The sequence below is a fragment of the Macaca fascicularis genome, chromosome 4 (assembly GCF_037993035.2).
Source record: "Macaca fascicularis isolate 582-1 chromosome 4, T2T-MFA8v1.1".
Lineage (NCBI taxonomy): Eukaryota > Metazoa > Chordata > Mammalia > Primates > Cercopithecidae > Macaca > Macaca fascicularis.
The window spans coordinates 57,969,266-57,985,490 of record NC_088378.1 but is presented as its reverse complement, the minus strand read 5'-3'; the positions used below and the strand labels follow the sequence as shown (position 1 = coordinate 57,985,490).

Below are 16,225 nucleotides of genomic sequence, written 5' to 3'. Positions count from 1 at the left end.
CCCCAGGACACTTCTTAGGATGCCCTGAGATCAAGATTTTTCTTCTGGGAACATCAGAAGAAACAGGTTCAACTTTTCTACCACCTCTCCATTATCTCGCATTGGGCAACAAACAAGGAATGTTCAAAGGAATGTGTAGTTTTAAATAAGGGAACTGAAGCCCAGTGAAGGAGCTGGACCTTTTCTGTCCAGCTCTCAGAAAAGATCTTGGGACCTGAACAAGTGAACCTTGCCTCAAGGAATTTCAATGATGCTTCAGTATTTCCACTGAATGTCACAGGGACACTTAGTGTGTCTCTGTGTTGGCATGAAAATTGAGGTTCATTCACAAGAAGACATGATGGATCGACTATGGCTGCATCTTCAAGCTGTGCCTGGATGTCTTTGATCTTCTGATAAAAGCCTTTTTAACCTGAATTATCTTGGGCACCACCCAGCTTTCCCTTTCTTGGTATATATCATTTCTCGTGAACAACTGGGCATCAATGCACATTTGCATCTAAGCCTTCTGTTTGTTTTCTTCTACCTGTTTGAATGAAGAGGAACCAGGGACATTTAGTAACCTGTTTTCACTCGCTGGTTCCATGATAGTAATTTGACTACACAGGGTCTTTAACACTTCACCATCACAAAGAGTCAATTTCATACGTGAATAAGTCAATGTCAAATGGTAGGAGGAGGAGGAGGGGGGCCTGCCATGTTTTCCTAACGCCTCTTAAATGGTTTCTTATTTCATATTGATACAGATCAGGGACCACAGATCATGCTGACAAGCTCATCAATTACCTGCTACTTGCCAACAATAAAAAGGTCTTGCTTTCTTGGTGGGGTAGTTGATGTTGATTGCTTAGGATGTCCGTGAACTTGAAGTTGTGTTGTTTATCTGCCTGAGATTTTGAACCTGAGAACTTCCTTCCCCACACAGTGGTACACATGGTGTGCTTAGTGTGAGTGTTGTCAAGGGACATAAATTAGAGCAATTGGAGTTGGAAGAGAGGGAAGGATGCATTGCTAACTGCAAGATCGTTACGGGACTTCCTAGAAGCTAAAAGAGACACAGTGTCAACAGTGACACCGCAGAAGTGACAGACAGTGTCTGTCTTTGCAGAGACCAGTGACTGCATTTGGAACCAGAGGTCATTACCATAGGCGATTTACAGGCTCTATGACTCTGCGGGAGAGAAACTCACTCTGACATGCAACAATTAAGTTACAGTGGGCATTTTATTATTTTTCACAGCCATAATTTTCAGATGACGACTTCAGGGATCCTTTAAGGAGGATAATTGATTACCTGACAAAGAACGTGTAGCATTTCCTCCTCACAATGGAAGAGAGAAAAACAGCAACAATCAGCTCCTCAGAGCAGAAAAGAAGGTTTTTCAGAAAAAACGTCGCAATGTTTATAACAATGGGAGCCCAAGGAAACACAAATACCTCTTGCCTTCTTGACAAATAAGATTTAATTAAGACAACCTGGTCTTCCTGCTGGAAAATCTGGTCTTGCCTGGGCCGTGCAGGGAAAAGCAACAGGCTTAGGAGTGACAATCTCCTTGAAATGAAGTCCTGTGTTGGCCTCTTAATTATTCTTGAGCATCCTTGTCATTGAATTTCACTGTTTCACCTGTTTTTAGTTAATTGTTTTACTCTAAATGCTACTTGTGTTACTTCATGAAATAGTTAATGCATCCACGATAGGCACAGATGAAACAGAGAGACTTGTGCTCACCCCTGAGGAATTTCAACAGTGTGGTTATTAGCACTTTGCACGCAGGCTGGAAACTCTATTGTGGGAAGCGGGGGTATGAGAGCAAAGTCAGTGACACCATCCTGTTCTTGGTACTGAACTGGAGGCAGGGCAGCCAGGAGAAGCCCCAGGACCCTGCCACCGGATGTTCACCATGGGCAGGCAGCTATTTGCAGAGAGATGCCTGAGTGACCCCCAGGTTCCTCATGAAAACCTACAGCTCCAGTAAAATCTGCACTTCCTGGCTGGGGCTGCTTCTCGCTGGATGCTCCCAAAGCCAGACGCCTGCATTCTGACTCCTTGACGGGTCCCTGCATAGGCCCGTGTATCTCAGGCGAGTCCTGGGGCTTCTCCTGGCTGCCCTGCCTCTGGTTCAGTCGCGAGTACAAGACCACATTGTTGACCTGGCTCTCAGACCCCCGTTTCCCATGGCAAAGTTCCCAGCCAAGCATTTCCTGAAAATCAGTCTTCTCAGATTTTCTCCTGAGATGTGACCAAAGCCCTAAAACAGAGGTCTCCCCTCCCACCCAGGTTGTTACCTGTGAAACAGGCCACAGTGGGAATGAGGAGGAAAGGATCAGCCCTACTCAAGGAGGCCTTCCCGTGGGGATGTCCAAAGGGAAAGATAGGACCCATCACCCATCACACCACAGAGGCTGCCCTTGGCCCTCAGGATGGCGTCCAAACTCCCACAGATCCCTGATCCCCTCCAATCCCACCTCCCACCACTCATCACTGTGTCCACTCAGTCATGGCCACACTGGCCTCTCTGCTGGCCTTGGACAAATCAGGCTTCCCAGAACCTCAGGGCCTTGGCACATGCTGGCCCTTCCTCCTGGAATGTTCCCCCACCCCCACCCTGATCCTCACCCAGTTACCTCCAGGAGCCTTGTCACCTGTCAGGTCTTAGATGAATGTCACCTCCTTGGGGGATTCTCCTGTGTCCCCATCACCTCCTGGCCCATGTCAGGACCCCCAAAGGCCCTCTCATCCCACCGTGGTGCCTTTTCTTCCCAGCCAGGACCACGTGTAATGAAACAAGGCCATTGTTATCTCAGGGCAACCCATACAACTAAAAAGCCCATTCAAGGTAAATTCAATTAAATTGAGTACCAAAGTTTCACAACAAATGCTTTGTGATTTAGTTAACAAACATTTACCTTGGACTCACTTTAGGCCAGACGCTGTTCCCAGCACTCCGTGGTATTAAATCATTTACTCTCCAAAAAGTAGGCACTACTGAATCACCATCCCCGTTTTGCAGATGAGGACACGGAGGCACAGAAAGGTTGCTTGTGTAGAAATCGGCGTCACCAGGACTGGATCAGGTCACCCTGAGACCAAGGCGCCTGCTCTCAGCCACATACCACCTCTTCTGAAAAGAAAAGAAAAGAAAAAAGCTTAACTAGAACTTTATCAAAAAAGATTAAATTAAATTGGTGAAAATAAGTTTTTCTCTCCTACTCAAAAACATTTAGGTTATAGTGGCAAACAAATGTGTCCTAATTCTTTTTTTTTTTTTTTGAGACAGAGTCTCACTCTGTCGCTGGGCTAGAGTGCAGTGGCATGATCTTGGCTCACTGTAATCTCTGCCTCCCAGGTTCAAGTGATTCTCCTGCCTCAGCCTCCCAAATAGCTGGGACTACAGGCACACGCCATCATGCACAGCTAATTTTTGTACTTTTAATAGAGACGGGGTTTTACCATGTTGGCCGGGATGGTCTCCATCTCTTGATCTCATGCTCTGCCCGCCTCAGCCTCCCAAAGTGCTGGAATTCAGGCGTGAGCCACCACGCCCGGCCTGTGCCCTAATTCTTAATCAAAGAATGAATCAAGTTCTCATTTTTCCACATAATTCTTTTGATAAAATTGCAGCCGCAGTCAACCTCTTTCCCCCCAGGTTTGAGTTTTGTAGCCCGATCAAAGAAGTCATTTTCAAAAATTCTCAAGCGCTCCAGAGCCTCCACAGGAGCCTCTTTTCCTCCTGGCAGGGTCTCCATTCCCTTTGGGAAATTCTGCCTCATCCTCATCCCTGCTGGTCCCAGTCCTTTAGTGTTCATTGGTCTACATCTGCCAGGTCCTCACTGTTGGACTTTGTGGGTGATTCAAGTAATGCTTCCCATTGCATAGCAGTATATACAGGCTCACCCACTGCCCCGTGGTGCACCCACCCCACATCCACTGTGAGACCCCTAGTAGGGACCAGACAGTCCCTTATGCCCAGTGGAGTGCAGGCAGCCGGCTCTGAGAGCCAACTGTGAAATGTTCAGGAACTTTGCTAATTGGTGGTTACATCTTTGGCAGCTTGAAATCAGCCATGATGGGAGTATTTACACCTGGGAAATTGGCAATTGCTACAAATCAGGGTTGTTGGGCTTTTTTTTTCCAAAAGAGTTTTTAAAAATATTTTTAACCAACACACCACTGCAGTCACACCCACCCCACAGCCCTCACTTTGAGAGGAGGCACTTGTTATCAAATTTGGGGCACCCTCTGCATGGGTTCCAATATCCAGGCCCCAGCTGCCTCCTCTTTTCCTGCTTCCTTAGAAGGGGACCCTGGGTCCCAAAGCCCCTATGCTGAGACCACTCCCGCTCCTCAGCACCATCCCCTAACAGCACCGTCCCCTGACAGTGCCCCTGCCTGGGTCCTAAGGCACACATTCAGTGGGTCCACAGATATTTACTGAATCTTCAATGTGTCCAAGAATTGTCCTAAGAACTAGAGCAATTTTATTGGGAGTAGTTGGTTACCAAGTAGTTCACGGATCTCAGACATTCTGGTTGAATGCACTCATCACAGAAGAGAGGAGTGCAACAGTTTGCAATAAAATAGACCTCTCCTTTGCCATCCAGGCACACACAAAGAAGAAACAGTGAACGGTCAGTATTCCACCCAGATTCAGGCAACACATCCCAACCCATGTGGTATCCTCCCTGTGCCACAGGAACGGGGTAGGGTGGGAGTTCTCTGGCCACCTGCCTCCCGAGCTCTGTCCATGGGAATCCAAGCTGCCAGGGAGAACCACAAAACCCCCCTCAGCTGGCAGGAAGCTGGCCCCACCCTCTTCCCCATTCGCCCCCTCACTTTCTCCCCTCCTCCAGTGACACTCGTCAACTCCCTGGACTGTTCACTCAGCCCCAAACCTTATCTCTTCTGCCCCCACTGTGGCATGATGGTCAGTCATTCCTGCCTAGTCCAGAACTGTCCATGGGGGTGAGAGCAGGGGGAGGACAGGACCCCCAAGGATGACCCGGCCTCAGAAGAGAGCATCTAAAACACATTAGAGGCATCACCTTGTGAGGGTTCAACTGCCAACAAGTCCCATCTACTGACTGTCTTCTTTGCACAAACAGCATCCGCCTCCTTCCTGGCCTGTTGTTACCAGAATCTCACAAGATGTCAGACTCCAGGAAATGTGGGTGGGCTCTGATCTGTGTCATCTGTTTGACTATTTGATTAATGTTCTCCTTTGATCTGACTTTCCCACTGTTTCATCAATAAGGCCCAGCCACATGCCTGGCACGTTGCAGGCGCTGAACAAATACTTTCCTGAACAAATGATGGACACTTTGGTTTGGGTGGGGGCTATTAACTTTTTGACCTTGGGGTGAGAACCATTTCACACACTTTCAATAATCAAGAAATCTTTCATTATCATTCATTCATCAAAGGTAATTTTTCTTTCTGAGATGTTGATTTAGTTCCTATTTTCATTTCTTTGTCTATGTGGGAAGTAAACAACAAATTGCCTGCATGTAGAATGTATTCAGTGGAGCTGCCTTAATTAGGTAATTTACTCATGTCTCACTGGAGACTCACCCCAGCCATCAAGTCCCCCAGGGGCCTCTGCTCCTCACTGTGAAACAGGGGGTGAGGCTCCCTGATGGGGAAGGGTCCTGCCAGAATCATGTCCCGTGAACTGTGTAAGAAGCAACCGAGACAGCACCACCTGCTTTCCAAGGCCTGGCCACTAGGCCAAGGTTTGGCTTAAGTGAGAGGGCCAGGCTGTCCCTACCCATGTTTTAGCTCAAGGGACACAACCTTTCCTGCTATAAACCTTTTTTTTTTGTCTACCTGGGAAAGGCTGTAGCTGCACAGAGCGAGGCTGGAGACTCGGGCTTGGTGCAGGACATGGATGATCTGAATCGCTGAACAGAATAGACTGTGGTGGAGGCTGAGCAGGAGACCAGGAAGGGCTGCAGTGTGATCCTCCTCCGAGAGCAGCCAGGTAGGGATGTGACGGGAGCAGGCAGGCAGGCAGAGTGCAGGAATTGGTCCGTGTAGACAGCAGAGGGACAGAGGTGCTGAGCGGTCAGAAGGTGGGTGCCAGGGGAGGAGTGGAGCTGGCCATGTCTCTCTGAGCACCTGGGGAGGAAGAGCCACCATCACGGAGGTGGGGGTGCAGGGAGAAGGCGGTGAGGAAAACCCACAACGATTTGAGATGGAGAGAGCCCAACCACAGCTGAATGCATGAACCTGGACATCAGTTATTTCTGGGCACAGAAATAGGCATTTAAAAATAAAAATAAAAGTCTACTCCTGATGTCACAGGCAAATCAGATCAAAATTCCCAAAGCATGACACATGATACTTTTCATCAACCATGGAACCCCTCAATCTGAGGAATGTATGGGCTTGATGATGAAAACTTGGAACCAGATAGGAACTCCTGCTGTTGGAGCTGGACCACCTGGATTCCCCACCATAGCCCCCACACCAACCCATTGCTCTTGCCTGGGCCTAGGGTCTCCAGAAGCAGAGATTGAGATAGAGCTTTCAGTTGAAGTTGTTTTTAGGTATCAACCCTTGTGAAAGGAAGCTGGGGGCAAGCCAGGCCGGGGGAGACGTTGACAATGGTAAAGGTGGTTCCAGCTGCCAGCTGGAGGTTGTCTGCTGACCATATGCCACCATAGCCCAACAGCAAATCCTTCCTTGAAGGGAGACCCATGTGTTGCTCTTTGTGTCTTCCTCTCTGCATCTGCTCATGCTGGTCCCTTTAGCTGGAATGCCCTCCACACAGCCAAAGCCAACTCATTCCACAAGAACCGCTTAGCTGACTCCTGCCACTCCTGCAAACCCATGTCACCAGTTCCCCATGAGCCTCCCACCCAGCCATAACATCTCCCCTCTCAGAACTCCCAGAGTGTTCCAGCGATATTACTCTCCCATTTTGTAGATTATAGTTTTTTGTATAAAGGAATTCACATGGTCCAAATCTTTATGAATGGAGTCCCCACAGTTATTACAAAGTTACGTAGAGAGATGAAGCCATCACAATCCAAAAGAGTTCACTAATGAACTGACCACTTATAACATTCATCTCCAAAATCCACCTCTGCAGTCACAGCTGCACTTGTCTCCCCTGTGCCAACCCCAACAGGTCCTCAGAGGCAGCCTTCCTGAGGGTGACACGAAAACATCTGTGCACATAATGCAAGTAAATGAAAAACAGTGCCAAGTGGAAATGCAAATCTTGCAAAGAGTATGGGATTTTGTGAATTTCATGGAAGTGAAATTGGTGAGAACAGCTCATGAAGCCATGGGCACATGAAGACATGGCAATTAGACCAGTTAATGACACACTACCTGATGGGTACTTAAAAGGAGAATTATTTGTGTACAAAAGAATTGAGTCCTTTGGGGGAATGAATGAGCTCTGAAATATTTTGCAAAACTGAATTACTTTTATAGAGTTGTGAACGTTAAACACGAAGTGCAGGGAATTTATAGGAAAATGATACGCCCAAATCAATGCCTCCTTCATTGCAATTAAAGCATCAATTTTGTCAAATATAAGAAAATAGGCCGGGCGTGGTGGCTCACGCCTGTAATCCCAGCACTTTGGGAGGCCGAGGCAGGAAGATCACGAGGTCAGGAGATCCAGACCATCCTGGCTAACACGGTAAAACCCCGTCTCTACTAAAAATACAAAAGAAATTAGTCAGCCGTTGTGGCGGGCGCCTGTGGTCCCAGCTACTCGGGAGGCTGAGGCAAGAGAACGGCGTGAACCTGGGAGGCGGAGCTTGCAGTGAGCCGAGATTGCTCCACTGCCCTCCCACCTGGGCGACAGAGTGAGACTCAGTATCAAAAAAAAAAAAAGAAAAAGAAAAAGAAAAAAAAAAAAGAAAAAGAAAATACGCTTCCTCTAAAACTTTTCATTCGACTATTCAAGATAAAGTCTCAATCACGTTTTCCACTCTTTGTTTTCAAATCTGGACTCTCTGTCTCCAGTAAATTGACTTTAAGGGACTATTTTCCTTGGTTGACAAAGACCTGTACTTTTCTTATATTTCGTATTCAACCAAAAAGACCTAGAAGACATAGAATGGGCATGTTTTTCAGCCTAGGACATAATAGATGCCAACTAATGTTAAATGAATGAGTAAACCAACAAAGCAGAGACACCCTAGGATGTTGTGCTCACTCAAGCTGGCTAGAGAGAAAACAAAACTTATACCCAACATTCACCATGCTGGCTGAGCTCCCAAGAAACCACCAGGTAACTTAAGACAGCAATTCACACGAAAAGGAAAAGGGTGACTTCTTTAGCAAATGATGCCAGAACAACTGGTTTCCCATTTGCAATAAAATTAAGGTTAAAATTAAAATGCCTCCCTATCTCATGTCTTCTATGAAGTTAAATTCTAATGAGTTGAAGACTTCACTATACAAAGTAAAATTAAAATTTTGCAAGAAAATCTAGGATACTACAGATATAATCTAAAGGTTAAGGACATCTTACAAACCAAGAATGGAAATCTTGAAGAAATAAAAGAAAAAATTAGCATATTTGAATATTAAAATTTTGTACATTGCCAGATTATGTAAACGAAATATACATATACACTATAAATCTGTAAATTATTGTAAGGTAAATGATAGATAAAGGTTAATTTCTATTATATACAGAGAACTCTTACAAACTAACCAGAAAGAGGCAAAGGTTATAAAGAGACCATTCCCAGAAGAGCAAGTCTCAATGTTTAAAAAAGAAAAATAAGGAAAGATGGGAGGGAAGGAGAGAGGAAGGAAGAAAAAGCAAAAAAAGAAGAAAGTAAAGGAAAACAAGTAAGGAAAAGAAAAGAAGTTTGAATTCCTCAGTATTCAAGAAATTTCATATTCAACTCTGAGTTATGGCTTTATGCCTAGCACACTGGCAAAAATTTAAAAGTGCCATAAATACCATTGCAGCTGGGCTGTGGGGAAAATGTACTCTCCAACAGTCTAGTAGAAACATGGAATATGCAATCTCTTCTGAAGGCAATCTGGCAGCATTTAGTAAAATTGTTAAAAGTGCATACACCCAGCTCTTGAACTGTTGAAGATTCATTCCATTTTTACCAAAATGTACAAAGATACTTACTGCAGCATTGTTCATAGTGATGCAGAACCAAAAGCAAAACAAATTCCTATTACCAGGGGAATGGCTGAGTACTTTGTGAGTATATTCACTCCATGACATAATGCACATCTGTTGTAAGGAACTAACTTTAATTTGGAGCTATGCAAGATGACTCAAAGATATTTCTATGAGATATTGAGTGAGAAAATCAAGATGCAGAAAAATGTATATCATATGATAACATTTTTCTAAAACAATGACTCATCCTCCCTTAAAAAAAAGTTCCTTTTATATGTGTTTGTGTGTGTGTGTGTGTGTGTGTGTGTGTGTGTGTGTGAGAGAGAGAGAGAGAGAGAGAGAGAGAGAGAGAGAGAGAGAAAGGAGTTCTAGAGAAAGAAATGAGCTTTGTAGGGTTATGGGATTATATGAATACAAAGGAAAACATGGAAAGATAGGGTTTTTTTTTATTTAATACAAGTTGTATTTGGAAATGGAGGGGCAGATGGAAGGGGAAGGGCAGAGAAGAAAAAAGTGTCCACAGTTGTCAACAGGAACCATGTGATCTCTTTTATGTAAATGTACATGTGTATTGCTATATAAGAATGTTACAACTAAAAAAGCATCTGGCCTCACATATGTAGTGAGGAAGGTAAATTCTAACCTTTGCCTGCCTGAAACAGTGAGGAAGTCATGAATGAGAAGCAAATCTGAGCCAGAGGATAAATGAGATTTTGACAAGTAAAGTTGGCAGCAAGATGGAAAGAACTCCTGGCAAAGGAAATATCTTAAATCAAGGAAGGCATTTGGAAGGGCAGGTGTTTTATTCATTCAACAAATGTATTGAGAGCCACTGTTGTAGTCAGAATTTTCTAGATGGTCCACAAGATCTCCATCCCCACAGCAAACACACCCTGTGTAACACCCTCTCTTTGCATGTAGGTGGGACTTGCTGGTAGGATGGGATTTCACCTGTGATTAGATTATATTATGTGGCAGAGATGAACTTTGCAGATGCAATTAAGGTCCCTAACCAGTTGACCCTGACTTCATCCAAAGGGGGATTATCTTAGTTGAGCCTGACCTAATTAAGTGAGCTCTTTAAAAGAGAATCTCAGGCTTTTGAAGGAAGAGATTTGAAGCCAGAGACATGCTCTCCCACTGTCCTTGAAGAAGCAAGCTGCTGTGAGTTCTATAGCTACAAGGAAATGAATTCTTTCAACGACACAGGAGCATGGGAGAGGAGCCAAGACTCAAACGAGACCCCAGCCTCAGCCAACACTCTGATTGCCACCTTTGAGACCTTGATCAGAGAGCCTGGCTAAGCTATGCCTAGACTTCTCATCCACAGAAACTGTGAGATCATAAAAGCACATTGCTTTAAGCTGCCAAGTTTATGGCAATTTATTATGTTGCAATGGAAAACTAATCCAGTCTGCTTTGTGGCTGCCCCCATTCAAGGCTGTAGAGAAACCACACTGGACAGTCCAGACCTGGCTTTAACCTTATGGGACTTGTGGTCTGGTTGGGAAGAAAATCTACATTCAAGAATTTAAATCAGTGGCTGGACACAGTGGCTCACACCTGTAATCCCAGTGCTTTGAGAAATCGAAGTAGGAAGAGAGTTTGAGGCCAGGAGTTCCAGGCCCATCTGGGCAACATAGCAAGATCCCTATCTCTACAAAAAATAAATTTAAAAAATTACATATTAAAAAATTTTAGATTAAAAAAAAATAGCCATGTGTGTAGTTCTAACTACTCCAGAGGCTGAGGTGAGAGGATCCCTTATTTAAGGCCAGGAATTCAGGGTTGCAATAAGCTATGATCGCACCACTGCACTCCAGCCTGGGAAAGAGAGTGAGACCCTGTCTCTGAAAACAAAAGTTAAAGCAATAAACGAGCTAGTTAAAAGAGGATTTTGAAAGAAGTGAGCATGGCTTTGAGTCAGAGAGTAATTGGGGCGGAGGCTGCATTAGCATGGTTGGTGGTCAGTGAGGGCCTTTCTGAGATGACTTTATGCCAAAATCCCAAGACAGACAAGAAAGTGGCTGGTCATAGAGCCACAGGAAGAGCAATCGCAGCAGAGGGAACAGTATGTGCAAAGTCCTGGAGGCAAAAAGTGTGGTCCTATTTGACAGACCATGTGTAAGATCACTTCTCACTGAACAAACCTCTGATTGTTGGTTTAGACTAGCACCCTTGAATAATATCTACCATTTCACATATTAAGCTGGTTCTACAATGCATAAACATGTCTTCATAGTCACAATCATCTCTACAGCTTTGGTCGTCTATGGGGAGCAATAAGGGGCTCTCCAGATGTAACCCACAGCTGGAATCTAGTGCCTAGTAAGCCACAGTGTGGGTTTGGGGGGTGCAGGTAGGCACACACAACACTGGGATGTGTTTTATTTTCGTATACTTATATACTTACATATACTTTTTAATATATGTATTTCTTTCTTTCTTTCTTTCTTTTTTTTTTTTTTTTTTTTTTGAGACGGAGTCTTGCTTTGTCACCCAAGCTGGAGCGCAGTGGCACAATCTTGGCTCAGTGCAACCTCCACCTCCTGGGTTCAAGTGATTCTCCTGCCTCGGCCTCCCGAGTAGCTGGGACTACAGCCACATGCCGTCACGCCCAGTTGGTTTTTGTATTATTAGTAGGACAGGGTTTTGCGACAGCCTCAATCTCTTGACATAGTGATCTGCCCAACTCGGCCTCCCAAAGTGGTGGGATTACAGGCCTGAGTCACCATGCCTGGATGAATGTATGTTGTTTTAAGACACTAAATTTATAGTAATTTGTAACAACAGCTATTGAAAGCTAACAAAGTCTGATTTAAAGTGGTCCTTGTTTTAGGAAGAAAACATTCAGGTGAAGAAGGTCCAGGACTGCTCAGGCAGGTGAAAATACTGCATTTTGAAAAATAAACTTTTACATTTAAAAATGGTTAAGATGGAAACTTTCATGTTACGTGTATCATACCACAATTTAATTTGTGTGTGTGAGCTTGTGTGTGACAGAGTCTTGCTCTGTCTTGCACTGGAGTGCAGTGGCATGATCATAGTTCACTGAAACCTCAACACCCTGGGCTCAAGGCTTCCTCCCCACTCAAAGTGAGAGAGTTGGGGGTAGGGTAGTCTGAGCCTCCTGCTGGCCATCCTTCGGCTGCTGTTCCCTATGCCCTGGCAGAAGGCTCAGTAGTATTCACAATCCTGACTTTACCAGCCCCTGCGGCAGATTGGTCCAAAGGCTGAGTGGGTCTTGGCTGTGAGTGCAACCGGGGTGAGTCATTCTGCCAGGCTTGGAAACTGTGCTCTTCAGGAAACTCTTCTCATCATCCACCACAATCCTGTCCCGGATAAGAGGAGCAGTGAGTGCTGTACCCAGGCTCCCTGCCTTCCCAGAGCTCCCAACAGCACACTAGCTCCTCCCTCGATGCTGTGGGGTCTGGGTGCTCTGTGTTCACCATGCCCTCACCATTGCCTCCCCATTTCACTGCCCTCTCAGCATTGTCCCAGCCCCTCCAGGGTCACTGCCTGACCAGGTAGGGGTTGGGTGAAGAGGCAGAGGTCAGGGCAAGACCCCTGGTCCAGCTTGACTCTAGGTTTCTCTCTGAAACATGACTGCTGCATTCCACATCCTGTTCCTCGGGCAACCTCAGTTAACACGATGTGTAGGGAAGTGTAGAATCTGGGCTGATGATGACGAATTCCTGCCACCATGGCTTTTCAACTACACTGATTTTTCCTAAAATGGATAAACAGACTAGCAATAAGTTATGGAAACACTGTTTTCCTTACTAATAGTACAGATGTGTGTATGTATCAATGCTGGTTTTTAAAACAAAGATAAGCCCATAGGCACTCTGCTGCATGCAGATTCTATCCCAAAATAACACACTTTGAAGATCTTCCAAGACCAGCACATACAGATTCTTTTCCTTTTTATCTCTGCATGATATTGCATAGAATGACTGCATCACAACAAATGTAACCAGTGTCTATGTATCCATCTTCCCAGCAGTTCCTGCACAGATGTCGCTGAAGAGAAGTGCCGGGGAAGGGCAGAGAAGACGCAATCTGTCCTTTAACATAAGGCTGATTCTCTTGAACTGTGTGACCAGCGGAAGCAGGTGTGTGTGAACTGGACACAGGTTGAAGAATCTGCCCCTGTTGAGGCAGATGGGCCTGATTATTGTCCCCCAATGTCCTAAAACTTGTAAGGAGTTGGATAATGAGGAGGCTTGGACTGAAATGTGAGTCCTGTTGGAGACTCCCTCTCTACCCCCCACCTTGGTGCCTTTCAAATACCCAATGGAATTCCAACTTGAAGGACTGCATCCTGCTGGAGCTGAACTTGCCTGCCAAAAATGTGTCCGACCTGCATTCCTGGCTCCCTGGTGCAGAGACTACCTTTCTCAAGGGCTCTGTGCCTGCGCTGGGAATGAAACAACCATGAGAAGGAAACAAATGTATATAAATTGCTGTCAATAAATGACACCCAACCCTTCCAGCTCAAAAAAAAAAAAGAGAATGAAATAAACTTTTTCAATTCATGTGAAATACTTTCTTAAATGGCGATTAAATTGCTAGGTCATACATATTTATTGCTTGGTCCTAATTACTTAATAAATACATTCTTGGGTATTTCTTTTGTTTTAGGGTTGTCTTGAAAATGTTACAGAGGCACCTTCTGGATTTTCCCTGGACCACTGCAGGCCATATTTGTGGGCTCTGCCTCCTGCGGGAATGCTCACCTTCTTGAAGCCAGGACTCACACGTCAAATTTTTTGGAGACCTTCCTGTTCAGGCTACTGAGGACCTGGGGGCTCCCCTCCCGGTCTTCCTCCCCACAACCTTGTTCCCCGCCCCCTGAATCATCTGTCACCTTCCTACACCGGATGCAATGCACCTGCTCATTACGTTCACCTGCTGTCCCCACTGGAGCAGGGATTTTGTCTGTTTTCCTCAAGGAAGCATCCATAGCACAGTCCACTGTTGCTGCTGAGGCTGTACTAACACTGTGAGTGAATAAATGAGAGGCAGTGATTGGGGCAGGGGCCTTTTGTCCATTCATTCACTATGCTTTAGATGGTAACTTAGGACATGGTGGGACCAGTATTTTCTGGGCACAATAAATCAGTATACATTGTGAAGTCAAGAAGTAGAAAGAAATGTGAGGTGGAAGAATATGAATTTTCAACAAGTAATTGGGAAGAGTGAGACAAAAACCAATCAAGAAAGGGGCAAGATTGGCTTGGTTTTAGCCAACATGGTGGAGAAATGCAGCTGTCTGCAATGGAGACTGAGCACTGTTAGACTGGTCTGCAATGCCGAGGCCACCCCCACAGCCTGCCCTGCATCCTCCTCTCTCCTGAGGCTGAATGCAGTTCTTGTGCCTTCAGTGCCAAGGAAGCCATAGTCCCAGGCCAGAGGAAGGGCTGAGGTGGGCAGTGAAAAAGAAGGTAGTAGGTACAGAAAGAGACCCCTGGAAGCAATGAGACCCTGAGGATAAACAAAAAATGCCACTTGAAAATAGGACAAAAAAAGAAGGGTATAAATAACAAGGTGGCAATTATCCATAATTCCATACACAGTGTTTAATGGTAGGGTTTTGGTACAATCATATGTGATCTGTATAAGATTATGATCATGTACCCTACACTTATTTTAAATGACTAGAGTATTCTTTTTAAGAGCAGAGTTCGAGTTGATAGTGCAGAGTTCTCTCTCATCCTGTCAGTTAAACCCATTTTTTGTTTTTGCCTCGTGTCATTTTATTTTCTTTATTCACTTTTAATTTCAACTCTTTTTACAGATTAAAGAGTACATGTGTAGGTTTGTTACATGGGTCAATTGTGGGAGGCTGCAGCTTGGGGTCCCAACGATCCCATCACCCAGACAGTAAGCTTGGTACCCAGTGGGTGGTGCTTCAGCCCACGTGCCCCACCTTCCTCCCCTGTCTAGTGATCTCCAGTGTCTGTGGTTCCCATCTTTACATTCATGTATATTTAATGTTTAGCCCCCACTTATAAACGAGAACCTGCAGTATGCAGTTGCCTGTTCTTCTGTTAGGTCACCTAGGATAATGGCCTCCAGCTCCATCTGTGTTGCTGAAAAGGACATGATTTTGTTATCTTTCGTGGCTGCATAGATTTCCATGGTGCACTCAGTCCACTGCTGCTGGGCACTTAGATTGATTCTGTGTCCTTGCTCATGAGAATAGCACTGCAATGAACATATGAGTCTATTTGATTGAATAAATTATTTTCCTTTAGATATATCCCCAGCAGTAGGATTGCTGGGTTGAATGGTAATTCTATTTTATCTTCTTTGAGAAATCTCCAAACTGCTTTCCGTAGTGGCTGGACTAGTTTGCTTTCACAGCAACAGTGTCTAAGTGTTCGCTTTTCTCCTCAGCTTCACCAACATCTGTGGTCTTTCGACTTTTTAAGAATTGCCATTTGACTGGTATAAGATGGTACCTCACTATGGTTTTGATCTGCATTTCTCTGATGATGATTCATATTGAGCATTTTTTCATGTTTGTTGGCCACTTGCAGGTCTTCTTTTGAAAAGCATCTGTTCATGTTCTTTGCTTACTTTTTAAGTGGGTTTTTTGTTCTTGCTTGTTGAGTTGTTTAAGCTCCTTATAGATTCTGCATATTAGACATTTGTCAGTTGCATAGTGTGCAGATATTTCTCCTGTTCTATAGGCTGTTTACTGTGTTGCTAGTTTCTTTTGCTGTGCAGAAGTTCTTTAGTTTAAGGAGATCCCATTTGTCAATTTTTGGTTTTGGTTGCAATTGCTTTTGGTGTCTTCATCATGAAATCTCTGCCAGGTCCTATGTCCAGAGTGGTATTTCCTAGGTCATCTTCCAGGATTTTTATAGTTTTAAGACTTACATTTAAATCTTTAATCCATGTTAAGATATTTTACATATATGGTGAAAGATGGGGTTCAGTTTCATTCCTCTGCACACGGTTAGCCAGTTATCCTAGCACCATTGGTTGAATAGGGAGTCTTTCCCCATTGCTTATTTTTGTTGATTTTGTTGAAGGTTACATGGCTGGAGGTGTGAAGGTTTCTTTCTGAGTTCTTGATTCTGTTCCACTGACCTAAGTGTCTATTT

General features: G+C 44.7%; 1 long non-coding RNA gene across 12 annotated transcripts in view; it reads right to left on the bottom strand.

The window, feature by feature from the left end:
* The window catches only part of LOC135970553 (uncharacterized), a 93,447-nt gene that overhangs the window by 61,242 nt on the left and 15,980 nt on the right, over positions 1-16,225 (bottom strand). For 9 of the 12 annotated variants that reach the window (XR_010586282.1, XR_010586283.1, XR_010586287.1 and 6 more), the window contains exons 2-3: positions 5,825-6,115; positions 2,908-3,122 (exon numbers count right to left, since the gene is read on the bottom strand). This is a non-coding gene — a long non-coding RNA (uncharacterized lncRNA). The remainder of the gene's footprint in view (positions 1-2,907; positions 3,123-5,824; positions 6,116-16,225) is intronic. The other 3 variants (XR_010586284.1, XR_010586288.1, XR_010586286.1) reach the window with 3 other exon arrangements.